The sequence below is a fragment of the Ailuropoda melanoleuca genome, chromosome 3 (assembly GCF_002007445.2).
Source record: "Ailuropoda melanoleuca isolate Jingjing chromosome 3, ASM200744v2, whole genome shotgun sequence".
NCBI lineage: Eukaryota > Metazoa > Chordata > Mammalia > Carnivora > Ursidae > Ailuropoda > Ailuropoda melanoleuca.
The window spans coordinates 136219976-136239821 of NC_048220.1; positions in this window are offsets into that span (position 1 = coordinate 136219976).

The window sequence follows — 19846 nt, forward strand, 5'->3', positions numbered from 1 at the left end:
TGGAAGAAATGGAGAAAAGCCAGCTGGGGAGACCCTGCAAGTTGTCTACTCACCATCCTTTCACTCTTTCTTACCAAAATCCATGGCCTGCTGAAAGATCCCTACTTCCCACTTTTGGCGGTTATGTGACAGTTTGCTGGCCAATGGGATATAAGTGCAGAGGACTGGGCAGGGCTTCCAAGAAGGAGTTTAGATTCAGCATGTGCACACCCTTTGCCCTTTGCCCTTTGTCCTCTCTGGAACCCAGACGAGATGTTAGAGGTGAAGAGGCCACCATGTGACTCCAAGAGGATGAACATGAGGACAGAAGCACATGGTACAGATGGCTCAGGGAGCTGCCCACCTCCAGACTCCTTGTTCCATAGAAACACACAAGAAAGAGAAGACCCTGAGTTAGCTACATGGTGTGTTCAATTTCGTGTCCCCGAGCCAGCTCCTAACAGAGAGACCAGCCATCGTTCTTCGTCAGTGCTTCTCAAACTTTTCCACCAAAGAAACTTTGAAGATGGAGGTGGGTGAAGAGGATGGTGAAAGTTGCATCCTTGAGAATCTTGTGGGGAGCCCAAGCAGCCACCACAAGACGAACACATCCTTGAAATTGTTAGCTTTTTCTTAGAAATGCATGTGACTTTTTCCTTCTCCTTATAATCAGTATTTGTTTTAATATATGATTAATGTCTTAATTCATTTACCAGTTGTTTGGGGTTCAGTTGTGCTCCCCAAAAAGACACATTGCTATATTAGCCCTCAGTACCTTAAAATGTGACAGTATTTAGACATGGGGTTATTGCAGAGAGATGTAGTTAAGAGGAAGTCATATGGGAGTAGGGTGGCCCCTAATCCGATATGACTGATGTTGTCATGAGAAAACAGCCATATGAGGACACATGGGGAGGATGGCTCATGGAGACGGAAGATGGGAGTGCTGCATCTACAAGCCAAGGAGCGCCAAAGGTTGCCACCAAACCACCAAAAGCTAAGAGAAAGGCAAGGAAAGATTTCCCTACAAGTTTCAGAGGGAGCATGGCCCTGACAGCACCTTGAGTTCAGACTTCTAAACTCCAGAACTCAGGTAATACATTTCTATTGTTTTAAGCCACCCAGTTTGTAGGACTTATAGTATGGTAGCCCTAGGAAACACACAAGCTAATCCAGGTCTCCAAATTTTTTAGTTAAGTTCTAGAGAGAAATTTATATGTTGAACTTATAGATAACATTTGGTGGGTGGTTAAAATAAAGGAATAGAATCCAGAGGAATGTGAAGAGTTCCAGCTTGATTAGCTGTGGGGTTAATTAATATTAACGAGGACATACCATGGAAATGTCCAGATGAAAACTTGAGATATGATGCTTGACCTCCAGCCAGAGTTGGAACTTAACTCTAAATTTGAGCTAAAGAACATAAACATACTTGGAGCTTTAGACCTGAATAGTTTGCCAAGGTGATGAGTGTAGAATGTGAGTAGGGTATACCAAGGGCTGAGTTTTTATGCTGTACAGTGGGTAGCCCTGGGTGGAAGCGTGACTTGAAATGCCCAGAGAGTCCCCAGTTTGTCCTGAGGCAGATTAAGAAGCACGTGGAAGGGGGAAGGCAGACTCACAGGGGCCAAGGCGTCTAATTCAGCCCAGGATGTGCTAAGTTTCCTCACAAATGACTACAAAATGAACTCAGTTTCTTGGATTACTTTGATCTGGAGCGGCCTCCACTAAGCCAGAAAGATCCAAGCCAGAGCTTTACCCCCCTCTGAACCCATATTCACAGGCATGGGGCCCCAGGAATTGCTGACTGGCCTTGAAAATTGATTGGTAAGAGTCTCTTGAGCCCCTTCACTCCAGGATTTTTCCAGTCATTGAGATGGCGCTGAATATCCAGTGGGAGGTGGAAGAGAGAATTCAATGGAATGAGCCTGGAAAAGAAACAGGATGGAATTTGGAGGATTTGAGGTAGATAGGGGGCTGAAGATGTGTGTGTGTGTGTGTGTGTGCACGCGCGTGTGCACGTGCATGCACCTCTATGTATACACACGTGCCTTTGTGTGTGTTTGGTATAGGTATTGATGAAGATTTTGATCTGCTAGCAAGCAAGTCTAATAATACAGGAAGAAAAGTTAAAGGCAGATTCAGCTTTGAAAAGAGGTCAGAGTTGAAAGTTGCAAGGTTTTATTATTACTCATCTATAAATGAGAAGGGTATATAGAAGAAGGAGCAATATCTGTATTTGTTGCCTTGGCTTCAAATGGATCAATATTATCAGCTCATTGCTTAATAACTGCTATTTTTCTGTTCCTGGCCAGTAACTCCAAGAATTCTAAATTGAGCCCCCAGCCCAAAATATACAGAATCAGAAATTTTACCAGGTGAGATTCACTGATTCCAATCCCCGCCAACTTTTGGTCTTGAAGATTTCTCTTTAAAGGATAAGAACTGCTGGGAGTGCTAACACCTTAAACCTTTATCACTTAATGCCTTGTAGAGAGGATTAGTGGATTAGCCCAGTGTTGGCCAGAGTAATGAGGGATAAAAGAAGGAAAAAGAGCAATGGAAGGCACCAATAGGGGCACTTGGCTGGTCCAGTCGGAAGACCGTGCAACTCTTGGTTTCAGGGTTGTGAGTTTGAGCCCCACATTGGGTGTAGCAGATACTAAAAAAATAAACAAACAAACAAACAAAAAAGAAGGCACCAATAAAAGAGCATGCACTTTGCTTTTTCCTAGAGCTAGTCCTTTTGCTTCTGTCTAGTGTAGCCCCTGAGAAAATTCTGACCTCATTCATTTATTTGCAGGGGTGGTGAAGAGCTATATTTTAGGGTCATCAGTTATTCACTGAGGGCCTCCCATTGCACACAGGAAGCCATGTGAAGACTCCATGTCCAGTTTGGGGCTCTTCTAAAAGTCTCAATTTATTCATGCAGTAAATATTGAACCCCTATGATATGGCAGACACTCTTTCAGGCTATAGTGACAAAACAAGCAAAAATGCTTGCCCTCATAGAGCTTACTTCTAGTGGGATGGGGCAAAAGACAATACACAAATAAGTAAAATGCATAGTGGTCCAATGACAAGAAGCACAACTGAGAGGAATTAGACAGGAAATGGGGAGAAGGCTGGGGCAAGTGTCAGTGAGCCATATTTGATGTGACACTTGAGCAAAGTGAGAGAGAGAATGAATTGAGTGGGTATCTGGGGGATGGGGATCTAAGGGAGAGGAAAGAGCAACAGCAAAGGCCCTGAGGCAGCCCGTATTCTTGGCTTTGTGAGGCATACAGGGGAGGGCACTGGGGTCAAGTGTTGGGGAGAAATAGGAGACCAGTCAGCGAGGTACAGGAGCCTTGTCATATGGAATCTCGCAGGTGCTTTCTAAGGACTCTGCCCTTTAATCACAATCAGATCACAGGTGTGAATTCTTATCTGAGAAGTTTCTAAGTGATTTCGGGTTGAAAGTAGGAGGTTATGTGAACTCATCAGAAGGTTTGGAAATAAAGTAGAAGTTTGTAAAATGCTTTGTAGAAGACAGCAGTGGAGAGAACCTAGGAACCAGGGGTTGTCACCTCCCTGAAAGAAGGCTCCGGAAGTTGGGCGAGCGTGTGGGACCCCCACCGAGTACAGAGATGCCCACCTGCAAGGGGAAAGTGGGGGACCCCTGGGTGGCAGGTCCTGACAGGCACTGATCCATGTGTCCTGGAGCCAGTCTTAGAGGACTTCTTCCCTCACAAGCCGAGGGGCCTGCCCATGGCTTCCCTCCTTCTCCCACCCATCTGCTCTTAGGGACCTAGAGCGGAGAACAGACAAGGAAACCACTTCTTAGAGAGAATCTTGGGCCTCTTTTTCCTTCCTGTTTCTTTTTCTCTGGCCTCAGAGTAAAATCAGGGGCTACACAAAGCAACAAGGAACCCCAATTGGGTTTCTTTTCAAAAGTAGCATGGCTGGGTGTCTCCTGTAGTAGACATCATCACAGGGGGAAAAGAAGCGCCAACAGGAACTGGTTTTCAGTGGCAACTCTAACACCAACTAGCTGTGGCATCCTGGACAAGGGCACCAGAGATAGGAATGTTGTCTGCCTGGTGCCGGACTTCAGGCACCACCCTTCCCCAGGAAGACCCCACATGCAGTTATTGCTACTCCCAGGTAGCCCGTTGGCTCCCTCCTGCATCCCTACCTCCCTTCACCAGGGTAAAAAAACATCTGGAAACAAGCCAGACCGAACTCATTCCCACTCAAATTAGGAAACGTGGGAACAGGAGTCAAGGAATGGGCATCTGGGCAGCCGGGGAGGTACAGGGAGCGATGGGGGAGGGGTCCCAGCTTGGACCGCTGCCCTTATTCTGGCCTGGGTGCCTGTCCCCTTCCCTGGGCTCCTACAATAAACCCTTTCCCTGAGATCATTTGGGAGGGGGGGGGTCTCTAGCTAGAAGCACCTCACTGGAAAGAAAAATGAGTTCCAGCTTTTCACAACCTCGGAGAAGCAAGGAGAGAAACCAGTACCTATTGATGGAAAAATCTATTATCTGGATTTTTCCAAGGTAGTGGGACATGGCATTTACAAGCCATGCTATTTCATCCACTCCCCTCTTACCCAGTCCCCACCTTGGGAACATCTTCTGGGCTCCCTCGTCTTCCTGCCTTCCTGTGTCTTCGACTCTCTCTGATATTACCTAATTGGTGTCCCTGTATAGTTCCTTTCCTGTGACAGAATGAAGGAGAAGCCAGTGATAAGGGGAAGGTGGGACTATATTGAATGACAGGGAAGCAGTAAGTCACACACCCCTGGACCTCCCCAGTGCAGAGCTCCAAACCCACTCCAGACAGAGTATTGTACTGTGGAGTCCTGCAGAAATAAGGAAGATTTAACATGACATGCTCTGCCTTTATTGGGACTCCTCTGCATTTGAAGATGCTGGCCTTATGTTATTTAATTTTCCTTTAATAAATAAAGACCCATGTGTTAGCTGTTTTAGGATTTGGTAGTAGGAAAGTTTGTCTCTGCTGACAGATGGTTGTGCTTCCTTTTATGAGCTAATGCAAACTGTGGAACTCACCGTGTTTCTTTTTATTCCTCGGAAGTCAAGATGTTCAGAATTAAGTGACATGCTTATTTGCATCAGTTTTACAATAGTCTACTTGTTACATGGTTTTTATTCTTTTTAAAGTTTTTACTTCTCTCTTTCTTAAAGTTGTCTTCCGAAGAAGGTTGGATGGATGGATGGATGGATGGATGGATAAGTAAGTGGTTAGTTAGATAGACAAACCAATCAGACTGAATTATCAGAGAAAGACAGACTCTAGTACAGTTCCTCTTCTTCCTGATCTTCCTTTACAGCATAGACCTACCTTCTCTTTTAAGATTCCAGTGCTTTCTATATTTATCAAAACCCTCTTGAGAGGCTGTGTAGCACAGCAACTAAGAGTATGTCTCTGAAATCAGTTTCAAATTCCAAATTAGCTATATCTGTGTAAATATGAGAGGCTTACCCTCATTTTCCTCATCTGTAAAATGGGGATAATAGCATTTCCTACATCGTAGGGTAGTTCTGAGGTTTCATTTAGATAATACATGTAAATTGCTGAATATGGTCTAGCTAGCACATTGTAAAGGCTCAGTGAATGTTGGTCATTATTTTCATTATTATTAATTATTATTACTATTATTCAATTATGTGACCTCCTTGTCATCTTCGATGCTTCCCTTTCCACACATTCATTATGGTACTTTCAGACTATGGCAGCAGCCTTCTAACTTGTCTTAGAATTAAGAATCTTACAGCCAAAAAGGATCACCTAATCCAACACCCCCATTTTACAAATATAAACTATTGAGACTTGACAAGAGAAATGTTGTGTCCATGTGACATAGTCATATGACATGGATTTCAGCAGATGGGGGTGCTCAGCCATATCTAGGTATAACTGGTGAACCTCGGGGAATCTTCTATCTTCAAAGAACCACCTGGGAGGGAGCTGAGCTGTATGCACAGCTGGGGTATTTCTACGGGAAGGGGGAGTGGCCTGCTGGTAGAGCTTATCTGGGGAGACTCTCGTGCCGGAGCTCATCTACAGGGGAGAAGGATCCAGATGTGAGGAGCTTGAACCAGGAGCAAAACTGTGGGCAGAGAGTGAAAATTCAGAGAATGGGCTTTGGCCCAGCTTCCTGGATGCAAATCTGGCTCCCAAGTCTGACCAGAAAAGAAGACTGAAGGTGCTGGTCACCAAATCTACTACACACTAGAGTTCAGGTAATAGGTTGCTACGGGACTCCTTCATGCTAGAGGACAATGGTCGTCTCTTCATTCAACTGCACCCCACATTCTGGCTTTGGGCTCCCAAGGCTCCAGCTGGGGGATCCCCTGGAACTCCTCCAAGTACTTGGGGCAGGGAGCTTTGCTGCTTTGCAAGAACTTGAGACTCTGTGTGATCATGGTGAGTTTAACCAGCCAGGGAAAGTTGAACATCCACAATAACGGAACATGATTTGTCTCTGCAAGTGCTTAAGGCTAGGGAAAGGGGGAGGGGCACAATGATTGGGGGAGGAGGTGTCTGTCTCCGGGCTCTTCCCCTGGACCTTCTTCACACTTCAGTGTTGCCCCAACCATTCCTCCTTTGACCATAATCCCACTGATCTTCTTGAGGCAAAAGCGGATTGTGCCACCCCTTCTCAAAAACCTTTGATTCATCGTCTGCCCTTTAGAACACTCTTCAGACTCTTTGCATGACATTAAAGATCCACCATGTTAGTGTCCCAAACCTCAGAATCTCCTGGAGCCTTTAGTTCAAATTCACATTTTAGGGATCCTGCTCCGAGAAGAAGGTCTGACAGTGTCCCAGGGATCCCGAATCCTAATATCCCTGCCTGGTGTAGGATCTGGGCAAGAAGGCCCCTTGAAGTGCCGTGGCCCAGTCAGACGAGGACCTCAACCATTTATCTGTATGGGTCTGGAGGGGCACCTCTGGAGACCACCCACCGTTCCAGAGTCTTCCACTAAACCTGCGCTCACCACAGGGCCTTTGCTCTTGATGGCCTGAGGCAAGAACCTCTCATCAACACTCTGCTAACTTCCTCATCATTCTACCTATAGTCACTTCTCCTTATCACCCAATGAGACATTTAAATGACTGCCTTTCCCACTAGCTCCTCAAGCTCAGCCCAGTCCGTCCGTTCTTTGTGTCCTTCACCACATCTGGTACACTGTTTCCCCGATTCCACAAATGTTCAAAGAATGCCCGGTGAAATAATGAATTGCAAAATCTGACTTTTTGTCACATAGTTTTTAAGTAGGAATGTTAGTCAAGTTCCTGCCTTCCATGAGACAATCTAAACCTTTTCTCCAATTATGCAGCTGAACGTCTTAAAAAGGTTCCCCACATGAGCAGGCACTGAGGCTTGAGGAGCCCTGGAGGTCGTCTCCAGGATCACGGGAGCCACATCAGCATGGTCGAGCAACCCCGTAAGCCACACCTCCTTGGAAAAGAAAGGAAAGAGCAAAGTAAAATCCACCAAAGCAAGACTTTCTCGTGGCTGGTTTTCACCCGGGGCAACCACTCTGCTTTCCTAAGCTTCCCTCTTTTCCTTGCCCTTGATGATGGCCTCCAAGCCAGCAGCCAAAAATATAGGATGTGGGAAAACTTGAGTAAGAGAGCAAAACCAGGATGTTTTCAGCCTTTGGGGGAAAAGCCTTTTGTTGTTGCTATCATTTTCCATATCTCTTACATTTCAAGATTAGTAGGCACTCCCTGAACTGATCCATATATATTTGAGTCCTACTTGGGCCACTAATGATTGTATGCCATGGATCATGACTTCCATTTCAGTGGTGTTTATTTCTTTAATTTAAACATTTGTGCCTTTCTTCAAGGCTAGTGAGGAAGCACCTTGTTGATGTGAGGGTCTCATTCTGGGATGGATTCTACTGGAGCTCCCCGATGTTGATTTTTTTCTGCTTCACAGGCCCACCGACTCTAATTCCCAGAGTTCCTTGCTGTTAGATGGGGCCATGTGACTCTGTTCTGTCCGCTGAGATGAAGACGCTCCCATTTGTGAATTTCTGTTCTCCATTCCCCATTCACAGCCTCGGGGGCCACGTATCCTAGGTGGTGGAGGTACAAGATGGAGAAGACCTACCTGAGCTGTGACAGAACAGGTAGGACATGAGAGAGTCATACTTTTACTTTTGTTAAGCCACTGAAACTTGGGGATCTATGTAGAAGCACAGCTTTTGGAGTAATATATGCTCTTAATTCAATTTAGTGGTGCTTTTTTGGTTTGGTTGGTTGGTTTAAAATCTTTCGGAAAAAGGAGCACCTGTTTGGCTCGGTCGGTAGAGCATGCAACTCTTGATCTCAGTACTGAGCTCAAGCTCCATGTTGGGTGTAGAGATTATTTTTAAAAAATGATTTCTGAAATGCTCTGTATCCTTATTTCCATTTCGTGAGTCTGGCTCAATGAATAATCTTGAGAAAAAAGACACATGCCCTGAACACCAGCAGTCTTTCCCAGCTTTTCACTGGCTTTCCATGATCTGACCCCAGGTAGAGTCTCCTTCTTAGTCTACTGGCCACAAACCTCACAAAACATATTTCATGCCTTTATGTCTTATATCTTTCCCTAGGAAGTTCATCAAGACCTTATTTCAGCTCCTCAAGCTTGGGTTATCCTAAAATGCACCAATGCGATGAAACGGAACTCTATCGACACTAGTCCTACCCTACAGGAGTGCCCATTGTAGTCATGTGGCCTGGTTGTCATCTTCCTCACTGGCTGTTCCAGCCCTAGCCTGCTGCAGTTTGCTTTTCCTCCCCACCACCCCCACAGAGCCCATTGTCCCCAGTATCACCCAACAGACATTTTCCAGTGCTCAACTGCATGGGTGTGAATGGGAGGGGCAAGGGGATATTTGCTCCCCAATCTCAGTGTTTCCTTCCATGCAGGCAGACCTACCTGACTGGTGACTTTGGGAAGGGAACTGGGCAGGTCCAGTCTTGCTGCTCCCTGTTTTTCTCTTGGGAGCAGTTGTTGCCAGAGGCTGCCGTTGTGCCCTGTTCCTCATCCATGCCTGAGTGAGGAGGCCCACGGGGCTCAGTACTGCTGTTCCCCCGGCCAGTTAGGAGTCCAGTTTTCAGTACTGGGTAGTTCATTACTGCCACACTCTGAAGCCACAATGCTGGTTGTCAGCTTGATCAATAAGGAAGGTGGTAGCCTTAAAGTTCCTACTTGCTTATTTCTCTCTTATCAGTTCAGGATGCATTTAGGGAAAACAAGAAACATTTCTTGAGCACCCCAGTATTGTTTGCTAATATTTCAGTCTTCCTTTATTATCACTCACTTCTCTTGGTTTGCGTTCCCCCATATTTTCTTGGTTTTCCTGCTAAGATTCCAGGTCTTCTCAGGCTCTTCTGTGAGGCACCTCTCCATATACCCATTCCTTAAACTTCAATGCTGCTTGTAGCTCTGGTAACTCCAGGACCCCGTCTCTTCTTCCCGTTCACATAAATCTGCAGGAGTCTCCGTCTGCTCTTAGGACCTATATCCCCCCAGCAGATGACTCCTCTTTAGTGCGTCTTTAGTGCAGTGATCACTCCTGAGCTTCAGACCCACGTGGCAGCCGTTTAGTGGACATCTCCTCCTGGACATCAACTCAACATAGCCATAGCTAAAGTCGTCCTGCTTCCCTACTCCGTTCCCCAAAACCTACACCATCTCAGTAAATGCCATGGTCATCCATCCAGAAACCTGGCCATCACCCTGACCGATTTCCTCATCTACACCTCCTGCTTCTAGTCCATCATCTGATTCTCCTGATTTTGCCGCCTGAATGTCTCTTGGCTCTGTGCACATCCTTCCATCCCTACCAGTCACCATCCTCTCCTACCTGGGTTACTACAGTATTCAACATTGTTAGGCTTCTCCTAGAGCTACCCCCTCCACTTTATTCACTATACTGATCTCAATCACAATCTCTTGAAAAACACTTCTAATCATGCTACTCCCTTGCTTAGAATCCTTCCATCGCTCCCTACTGCTAGTCTTAATCTTCTTCAGTAAGGTTGATGAGATCTGGCCCAAATTTGCCCTATAGCCTTATCTTTCCCCATTGCCCTGAGCTACTTGTTCTCTGGCCCTTTGCATGTACGCTTCCCTCTTGTGTCACTTAGCAGCATCACACCTGTCACAGCTCAGCACTATGAGATTTTCCTCAGAGGAGCTTCCCTTGTCCCCAAACTCTGTAAAGTAAGTCAATTAGATGCCCACAGAGGCCCTGTATCTAACCCTATGCCATTCCCATCACAGTGCATTATGATTTCCTGTGTATTTGTCTGTATCTCTCAACTGGATGGTGTATTTGTGGTGGGCTCTGTGTTGGCCATTCAGATCTTCCTTCAATGACAGATTGGTTGCCTCAGCTGCTGGGAACTGTGTCAGCAGGCAGCCTTCAGCTGTCACCCTCTTCAGGGAGTGTCTCCATTGCCAGAAGCAGTCATGGCCCTGCCTGGGCAGCCTGTCTCCACATTGATTGAGGGGTGTAAGGGCCTGGCCATCTCAGCCGAACTTAGGAAAGCACTTAGAGGCCATTCTAACTCCTTAAAGTTGGCTGAGACTGTCCTTGGGCCTGCCTTGCTGCTGACAAATAGGGCAATCTTCCATGTAACTGGTAGATACACAGGGTCATTTACTCATGTAAAAGGTCATTCTCTCTGGATGTAGGACATGAAGGTAGAGGGGTGCCTGGCTGCCTGTCAGTAGAGCATGTGACTCTTGATCTTGGGGTCATGAGGTCAAGCCCCACATTGGGCATAAACTTACTTAATTTTTTAAAAAATGTTTTAAAAAACAGGCATGATGGGCACCTGGGTGGCTCAGTCAATTAAACGTCCAACTCTTGGTTTCGGCTCAGGTCATGATCTCAGGGTTGTGAGAGCAACCCCTGCTCACAGGCACTGTCTATCTCTCTCTTTCAAATATATAAATAAATAAACAAACAAACTAATCAATCTTTTTTAAAAAAAGGCACGAAGGTAGAAATAAAAAAACTAGTGTTGCAATAACCATCATGTGATCTTCAAATTAGGTAAAACTAAGTCTACACTAAGCAATGCCCTTGTGAAATAAAGCAGATCTGTTCTCTTGCATGCAGCAAACTAATTTCAAGGTAAGAGGTAAGAGCTCTTAGCAAGGTAAGGGTTTCTGCTCTGGGCTCTATATTTTGGCACATTGTCTCTGTGACTGGTGTAGAGCCATCTAACATCCATTTGACTTAAATATTGTAAGTGATTTGGTAAACTTTGTTTTTCAAATATCCGTAGGTGAGGACTGTGTTCAGAGGGACTCACTTAATGAAATAACAGTTGTTGGCATATTAAGAGTTATCATTTGAGGGAGGAAAGTAAACCATGTTTACTTCTTTTTTTTTTTTTTTAATTTATTTACTTATTTTAGAGAGGGAGAGAGAGAGAGAGCAAGGGAAGGGGCAGAGAGAGAGAGAGAATCTCCAGCAGACTCCCTACTGAGCACAGAGCCTGACATGGGGCTTGGTCCCACGACACTGAGATCATGACCTGAGCTGAAGCCAAGAGACGACGCTGAACTGACGGAGCCAATCAGGTGCCCCAAACCATAGGACTCTTAACATCAGAGAACAAACTGAGGGTTGATGGAGTGAGGTGGGTAGGGGATGGGCTAAATGGATGATGTGGATTGACAAGGGCACTTGTTGGGATGAACACTGGGTATTGTGTGTAAGTGATGAATCACTAAATTCTACTCCTGAAACCAATATTACACTATATGTTAACTAGCTAGAATTTAAATAAAAAATTTGAGGGGGAAAAAAAGAGTATCGTTTGATTTGTATTTGGTTCTTTTTAAAGAGTAACATGTTCTGGGCCAGTTGGGTGGCTCAGTGTCTCACTCTTGGTTTTGGTTCAGGTCATGATCTCAGAGTCTTGAGATCCAGCCCTGCATGGGGCTCCTTGCTCAGCATGGAGTCTGCTTGAGATACTCCCTCCCTCCCCCTCTGCTTCTCCCGCAAACCCTTTGCTTTCACACATTGCACACTCCCTCTCTCTCAAATATATAAATGGAAGATGAAAACAAATGCAAACAAGGATGACGATGTGAAACCTGGAAAACAAGGCACCGCTAAGAGCTGAGATGAGTTAGCAGCACAAGCACTGGGGGCGTCTCTCTTAGAGTTCTATCTTTACAGACACATTCTGAGAACTTCCTGTCCGAAGCAAATACTTCAGGTGGCAGTGTGTCTGATTATGTCACAAATAATGACGGAAATGCAGGACCTTCAAGAAAAGCTAATCACAGTCTGAGGCGGTGTGGTAGAGGCCCCTTTAGGTCTTACTGATCACAGTCACTTGGTGATCTTGGCATAGACCTAGGAGGACTTCTCACTTCCAGTGTAGGGTATCACGTGGGGCCTACGGGGTGTCCTGCTTTACAGAATGACAGCATAAGAGCAGAAAGATACTCCTTCCAGGTTAGGCTTCCGAATAAATTTTGGCCAGTGCTTTTCTCTGGTGTCATCTTGTCTCATATTTCTACGTGTGTTGCTTTCTGGGTGACATCCCTACTGGCACCGCTTTTTAATGTGAATCCCTGCAGGTCAGGAACCAGTTCTGCATCCCACACTCGTGCACTCCTTCTTTCAGCGGCTTTTTGGCATCTGCTGTGTTGTGTTGCATGCAACCTGCGTTGGATGCGAGACAGAGAGACAGAGAGAGAGGGGATCATCTCGCTCATTCATTCGTTCATTCGCTCGTTCATTCATTCAGCTGATATGAATGTTGTGCGTAACATGGATGGGATGCAGGGGAAAAGAAAAGAAAGATAATTCAAGGATCTTGATTTGAATGAGGTTAGTGTCTAGCAGAGGAAAAAAGCCCAAGTACATATCAGTAATGGTCTATAAGAAGAAAGTGATGGTTGACACGAGACAAGCAGTTTGGAGGAGAGGGAGTCTGTCTGGCCAGTGGGGACGGCACCTTTTCTCCAGCAGGTGGATGGGGTGTGGCCAGATCGCATCTGGAAAAGGGACCTCCCTGACGCTTGGGGAGACCAACTTCTCTCTGGAGGGTGACAGTCGACTTTCTTCTCAAAGCTCGTGCTCTTTTTGACATCACACTTCTCAGAAGCTTTTTTTTTTTTTTTGCCTTTCAAACTTAATAGCTATGTAACGTCGTGATACAGGAACAGCACGGGCAAACTGTATGCCAGTGACCAAGGAGACAGTATTAGGTGGACAGTGGTTCAGATGCAGCTTTTCAGTTACACAGACCTGGCTTCCAAATTTATGTTTCCCACCATCCAGCTTCTAGACCCCTGAGTAGATTACTTAATTTTTCTAAGCCTCAGTTTCCCTGTCCATAAAACGGGTCAGTAACCCAGTGTCAGAGCCCATCAGGATTGCATGAGAAGCATGTAGCGTCAAGCCTGGCCCATCTGTATGGAAACATTGTTTCTCCCATACTTTTTTTGATCAACAAACTCCAGCCAGTTAAGAGATTTAGTACCAACTGGAGACAACTTAACAGAGGAAAGAAAATTTTTCAAAAGGCCCCTTCGTGGAAGACGTAGTTCTTCCTGATGGGTTTGAAGGATCTCAGAGTCTTGGCTCCACACTGGCTAATATTTAGCCTACCATTTCTTAGTTACTTGAATGTTCTCTGCCCTAGACTTTTCTTTTCTTTCTTTCTTTTTTTTTAAATTTAAAAATTTTATTATGTTATGTTAGTCACCATACAGTACATCATTAGTTTTTGATGTAATGTTCCATGATTCATTGTTTGCGTATAGCACCCAGTGCACCATGCAATACGTGCCCTCCTTAATACCCATCACCGGGGCAACCCATCCCCCCACTCCCCTCCCCTCTGAAACCCTCAGTTTGTTTCCCAGAGTCCATAGTCTCTTGTGGTTCATTCCCACTTCTGTTTACTCCCCCTTCATTACACAACAAAAAGGATAATTTCTTGCACCTTGGTGACTTTAAGGTCTGAGGAAGTCTTAAATAGGAAAAATCCTGCCATTTTAAGGACATGTGTAAACATAGAGTTGATACACAAAAATATTCAGATGGTACCCTGTGAGGCTGTATTTCTTGAGGGTGTCTTGGGGAACGCCTCTGGCACCTTGGCTTTGGGCACGTTCCAAGAGCTATTGTCTCAGCCCTCTGCGGCTGGAGGGGTGGGGTTTATGTGTAGCAATTGCTGTGAACTGGCTGGTGCATCTACAGGCTAGCAGGTGCCAAGTTGGCCCCTGGAGAGGCCCACGCTTGATTTTCAGCACTGGGATGGCTGGGGGAGGGGGAGGTGTGGGGAGAAGAGGAGTCAGACCGGGGGGGGGGGGGGGTGTGTGGTTTGGAGCACAGCCCTTGGCCAAGCAGTACGGAAGTGTGTCATTATTTGAATAACAGATAAATCTTCACCAGAGCACGCTTTCTGTATACCAGCCCTATGTATCAGGGCGCTTGTCAAGACTCTTCCCTGCTAAATGTCCTTTACGTTTCTGCAGTTTACCACATTCTAGATGGCCAGCTCTGCCCTTCACCCCTCATGGTGCACTCTGGTCTACACCAGGGCCTCAAGGAAGCCAGCGTTAGTGAACTTCTCTCACCTCAGGGTCTTAGGCCTGAAAATTAGACTCTTATTACAAATGTCCTTCAGGTGTGTCTTTAACTGAGGTGCTGTTAAGATATGTTAGGCCCAGAATTCCACCTGTGGTGGTAGAATCAATGTGTGTATTAGTTTTGTCTTAACTCGATTTAGCTCGCCTCTTCTTAGAAGCTGTTTTTGTTTGTTTGTTTTTGTTTTTATTTTTTAAGGAACCTTCCCCTCCCCCAGCCCTGAATAAAAATAAAAAGACTCAGGCTGAGCCCATCCAGCATGAGGTCATTCCCAGTTTTAATCCTGGAGAGCGCTCACTGGACCCACGTCCGGGCCAACACCCGGGCCTGACCCTTTGCCCCAGTGGCCCACTTCAGGGCCCGTACCACCTGCCATGTGAAGCTTTCTGAAGAGCTGCAGAAAGAGAAAGATTATTGGAGATTATTTTTCTTTCTAACACTCCTACGACGCCCACTTCTCTCTCCCACGTGCAGGTGCCCTTCCTCCAGGGTGCTCTGCATGTTGGTGTCAAATGTCTGCCAGAGGCAGCGCCATGGTGTCCGGCCATGAGAGCGCACGCCCAATTCTGAACCGCGCATATACTTTCAAAAACTTGTTCTCCTTTCTCTAGGCCTTATGGCGCGGTGGGAGGGAGGCGGGTAAGAGAAGCCAGACTTTGTACTTATTCGTCCAGCCCGGGGAGGGTGTGCAGGTGGCTGCTGGGAAGCCTTCCCCACGATTTACTAGAGTGTGCCGGGAACTCTGGACGGGAGAGTGTGTGGGACGTGGGGTAAATGCCAACGCTGGGAGGGAGAAGCCACAGAGAGCTAATGGCCCATTGTCCGCGCCTGTCGTGTGGTCTCCTCAGGGGCCAGGCCCTCTCTAGACAGAGCCCTGGCTCTTGGCAACAGTCCCTGAGCTGCTCCATCCGCCACTGGCAGCCACTCCTGGGGACAAGGCGCTTCTGTGTCCCTCCCCACTAAAACTCTGCCACGGGCCAAGAGACTGACCCCGGAATCAGCAGCAGCTTTCAACTTGAGCCTTTTGTAACTGAACAATGGTTAACTCTGGCTCTCAGAGGACCTCGGAGGCAGCTCCTTTCACAGTGGGATTTCCTTCCTTGTGGGTTTTCCCAGCTGTCTTTGTCTTGGTTCGTGTCTAACAGATGTCTGCGGCCTTGAAGAGCCTTCTGAAAACCCAGTGACAACTAGACCTGGGGCCTTTCCGGGGTCAGCTGAGGCCTTGGCAAGAACAGCCCTGGCAAATCACAGGATGCCTTTCCCCAACCCTGTCCTCTAGGAGCAACAGAGCAGTGTCAGGGAGATTGAAGAGAAAGATTCTGGGGCAGTCAGATGGAGATAAAAATCAAATTCCAAGAATTCCTCTTCTGGGGCCTCCTGTAAATTTATTAAGAGCTCCTCAAGCATGTGAAATACGACACTGCACGGTGAGATGATTTTTTTTTTCTTTTTCAACCAACATGATAAACCTCATACGTTCAAATCAGAGTGATCCTTCAGAAGCCTTCCCCCGGAATCCGAGAACTTGTTTCACACATAGTTGGAACTCCTCTTTTGCAACCTAATTGATTCAATACTTAAGCGTGAAGACAATGCAAACAACCCAAAGAGCTAATAACAGGGAATGAATCAGTAGAGAACAGCACATTATATGGTCATTAAAATCTTGCTTATGTAGACTGTGGGACTGTGCTCATGGTGAAGTATGAAGTGAAAAAGGAACATATGAATATACATTAATTTATAAAAAAACAAATATATATAAATTTAAAAAATATAAAAAAAGGGTTGGCTGTCTCAGTAGGTAGAATATGTGACTCTTGATCTCAGGGTCATGAATTCGAGCCCCACATTGGGGATAGAGTTTACTTAAAAAAAAAAAAAAAACTCACAAAGAAAAGATGGGAAGAAAATCTCCCCAAATGCTCACAGTAGTCTGATGAAGCCAGTGGAATTTTAAGTATGTGATTAATTTACTTTTTTCTATTTTCTAAGTTTTTGGCTGCATGATTATGTTCCTATGTAATAAAAAATGTAATTTTTTAAAAGTTCTATGAAAATTATTGTCTGGGACAAATTAGGGACAGACTTAGGAGAAAAATCAGTATTATTAATTTATAATTGTAACTTACTTTGGGTAAAAATTTGTTATCATGCAGTTAATTGCATCTTCTCTGACTTCGGGCTATTTCTAAAAATCAGGTCTACTTTAAAAAGTGGTAAAATTGCTACCACTGGATATTTCCATAGGTTTTTCCCTGTTTTGCTCAGCGATATAGTCCCAGGTCCTCACCCAGTGCTTGGCACATAGGAGGACTCAGTGTGTACTTGATGAATGAATTCACAGGCTGGAGGTTGTGGAAGGAGCTAGAATGAAGGACAGAGAATGGGGACCGTAGAATGAAAAGGCCAATAAAGATAAGAATGACAAGAAATGTCTTACAGAAGACAGCTATGATGCACATGGCAGGACTCACCCAGCTCCCCACAGGACCCTCCATATCCCTGCTTGCTCCTCACAGCCCCGTGTGCTCTTTGTTTCTCAAGGCCCACACCTGCTACTCTTCTTGGAGGACGGCCCTTGGGCTACTGATTTGCCTGTTAATGAAGAGAGCCAGCTGTGGCAGGGAATTCTTTCCCCCAGGAAGCCCTGTGCCCTTGACGATGGGTGACCACACTCCCAATTTCCTTGCAGGATGAGTTTGAAGCTGTCCTCCTTGCAACTTTGCCTAAAATCAGATCCTTCCTAGTCTCAGAGTCGGCTTCTGAGAAACATGACCCAAGGCAACAATGACTCAACAACAACAAAGAAAGCTTAACCCTTATGGGCTGCTTATTATGCACCAGGCACAGCGCATTATCTCATTGAAATAGGGGTTATTATCTGCATTTTCACTTGAGGCAAGGCAGACACTGAGTGGCGAAATAACTCACTTTGGTGCATTTGAAGACTCAGTCCCACCTTAAAATGGACGCTTCTGACTGTCTTCCAGGAAGGGCCTGGAAGTCCTCTTGCTGTCCTTTCTCCTGGCGTAAAAACTGCCCTGTAAGAGAGCCAAGGCTAACCTGGGGGCTGCAACAGGTTAGGAGGAGCATGGGGAGCATGGACAGGGCCCCCCAGCCCCAGGATGGGTGAAGCAAAACCAGAATCAGGAAGGGTCAGCAAGGAAGTATCCACATCTGTGAACACGATCAAAAGAGGTGACATTGAAGGGCCAGTCCCAGGTGTGGCTACTGAGGACATGCAGGCGAGATGATGGAAACCAGGGTCCTCCGGCAGAAGCTACATTCAGGTCTTCGTGGACCAAGCCTTGGTCTAGCTCCAAGACACATCTCTTTTGGTCTTCAAGGAGCTGAAATTGGGACAAACATGGGGTATGCGATGCTGCTTTCTTTGGTAAGCTAATTTTGCTTGTGGACATGGGGTGATTTACTATAAATCCAGAGTTCTGTTAAAACATTATTTTGTTTTAGCTTGGAGAACTATGCTCAGTCAATATTTGCTGGATTAATGAATGGATGAAGGAATGGATATGTATGAATGCATTTCCCTGAAGGTGAGTGGGCCCTTTTAGAGGCCTAGACCATTAGAGACAATGACAGTCTAATGAGAATGACATTCCTGGAGGTTCAGTCCAATTCAACACATGTCAACACAGGAACACCTGTGATGTGGGTGGTGTTGTGCCGAGTTGTGCAGAGAATGGATGTGAAGGTAAGGGGAGGGAATTAGACAAGCCCAAACAGGACTGTGACTCCAAGGAAACAAGGCAAGTCAGGGCGGTTCAAAGAAGAGCAGGGTTACACACATTTGACAGGGAAATCAGGAAAACCAAGCTAAAGGAAGTGGTGCTAGAATTTGCCGTGAAAGAAGTCATGTTTCAGTAAATGGAGATAAGGGAATAGCATCCAAGCTGGGGTCAGGGGAAACAGAACAGACAAGGCTGAGAAGCATGAGGTGACAAGTCCAGTTTGACAGAAACATAGGTGCTGGTGGCAAATATTGGAAAATTAGATTTGAAAGACAAGTTGATGGTGAGCTTAATAAAAAAAGTGTTACTATTGTGATGGATTTGAACTCATCTAATTGATGTGTTCTTGCCTGGTCCTCCTTCAGAGGCTTGGAACACAGACGTACACAGGACTACTGCAAACGTAAATTAAACAGCAGTGGCTTCCCCCATGCCCTGGACCCCATGAGGACTCTTATCATTGGGCCTAAATATACCTTAGGAGGTATGAAATGGTATGAACTCATAACAGCTAAGGCCCCAAATATCACCTTGGCAACAGTTAAAAAAATAAATTGAATATTACTCTGTGCCCAATTAAACACAGAATAACAGTGTGGAAATGGAAATTTATCTGCAGCTGGATAGCTTCATTGCAGGTTAATGACAAAGCTGAGTGCAGTGGTTCATATTTTCCAAAAATGGCTGCAACAACATCTCCCATTCCACATGCTTTTCGGTAATGTGACCTTCCCACTCCCCAGGAGGAGGGCACTTTATTTCTCCACACCCTGGAATCCTGGTGAGCCCCATGGTTGCTTTCATCAATAGAACACTGTGGAAATAATGTCGCCACAGTTCTGAGCAAAGCCCTTCCCTGGTCTGGCAGCTTCAGCTTCCTACCCTCTGAAACACTCCCTTCTGAAATGACCCTCTGGAAACCCAGCCACCATGTTGTGAGAAGCTCAAGTCACAGAGAGAAGCTCACACAGGTCAACAGCCCCAGCTAGGCCATCATCGCTGTGGGCTATTATACGCCATGATAGGACCTTACGTGGTGGCCAGCCCAGACAAGTCTTCAGATGACTGCAGCCCCCGCTGCTGCGATATCAGCCTGGAGACTTTGAGCAAGAACCACTTGGCTGAGGCCAGTCAAACTCACAGAACCATGAGAGATAATAATAGATTGTTATTTAAGCTGTTGTATTTTGGAGTAGTTTGTCACTCAACAATGGATACCCCAAACACCAAAATTAGAGACCATACCATTGGCCAAAGATAGCAGTAAATGCAGGCCCATGGTCATGAAGGGAGTGGGGCAGTGGAATGTGAGTGGTCAGGGGACATCTGACCTCACAAAGGGCAAGACACCCCAGAATAAATGCCCGAGGTGGGGGGGGAGCAAGTGAGAGGACAGGAGACTGGATTCTGGCTCTCACCTCAGCTTTGTCACCTAAGTGGAAATAAATCCTACACGGTGTTAGGATTCAATGA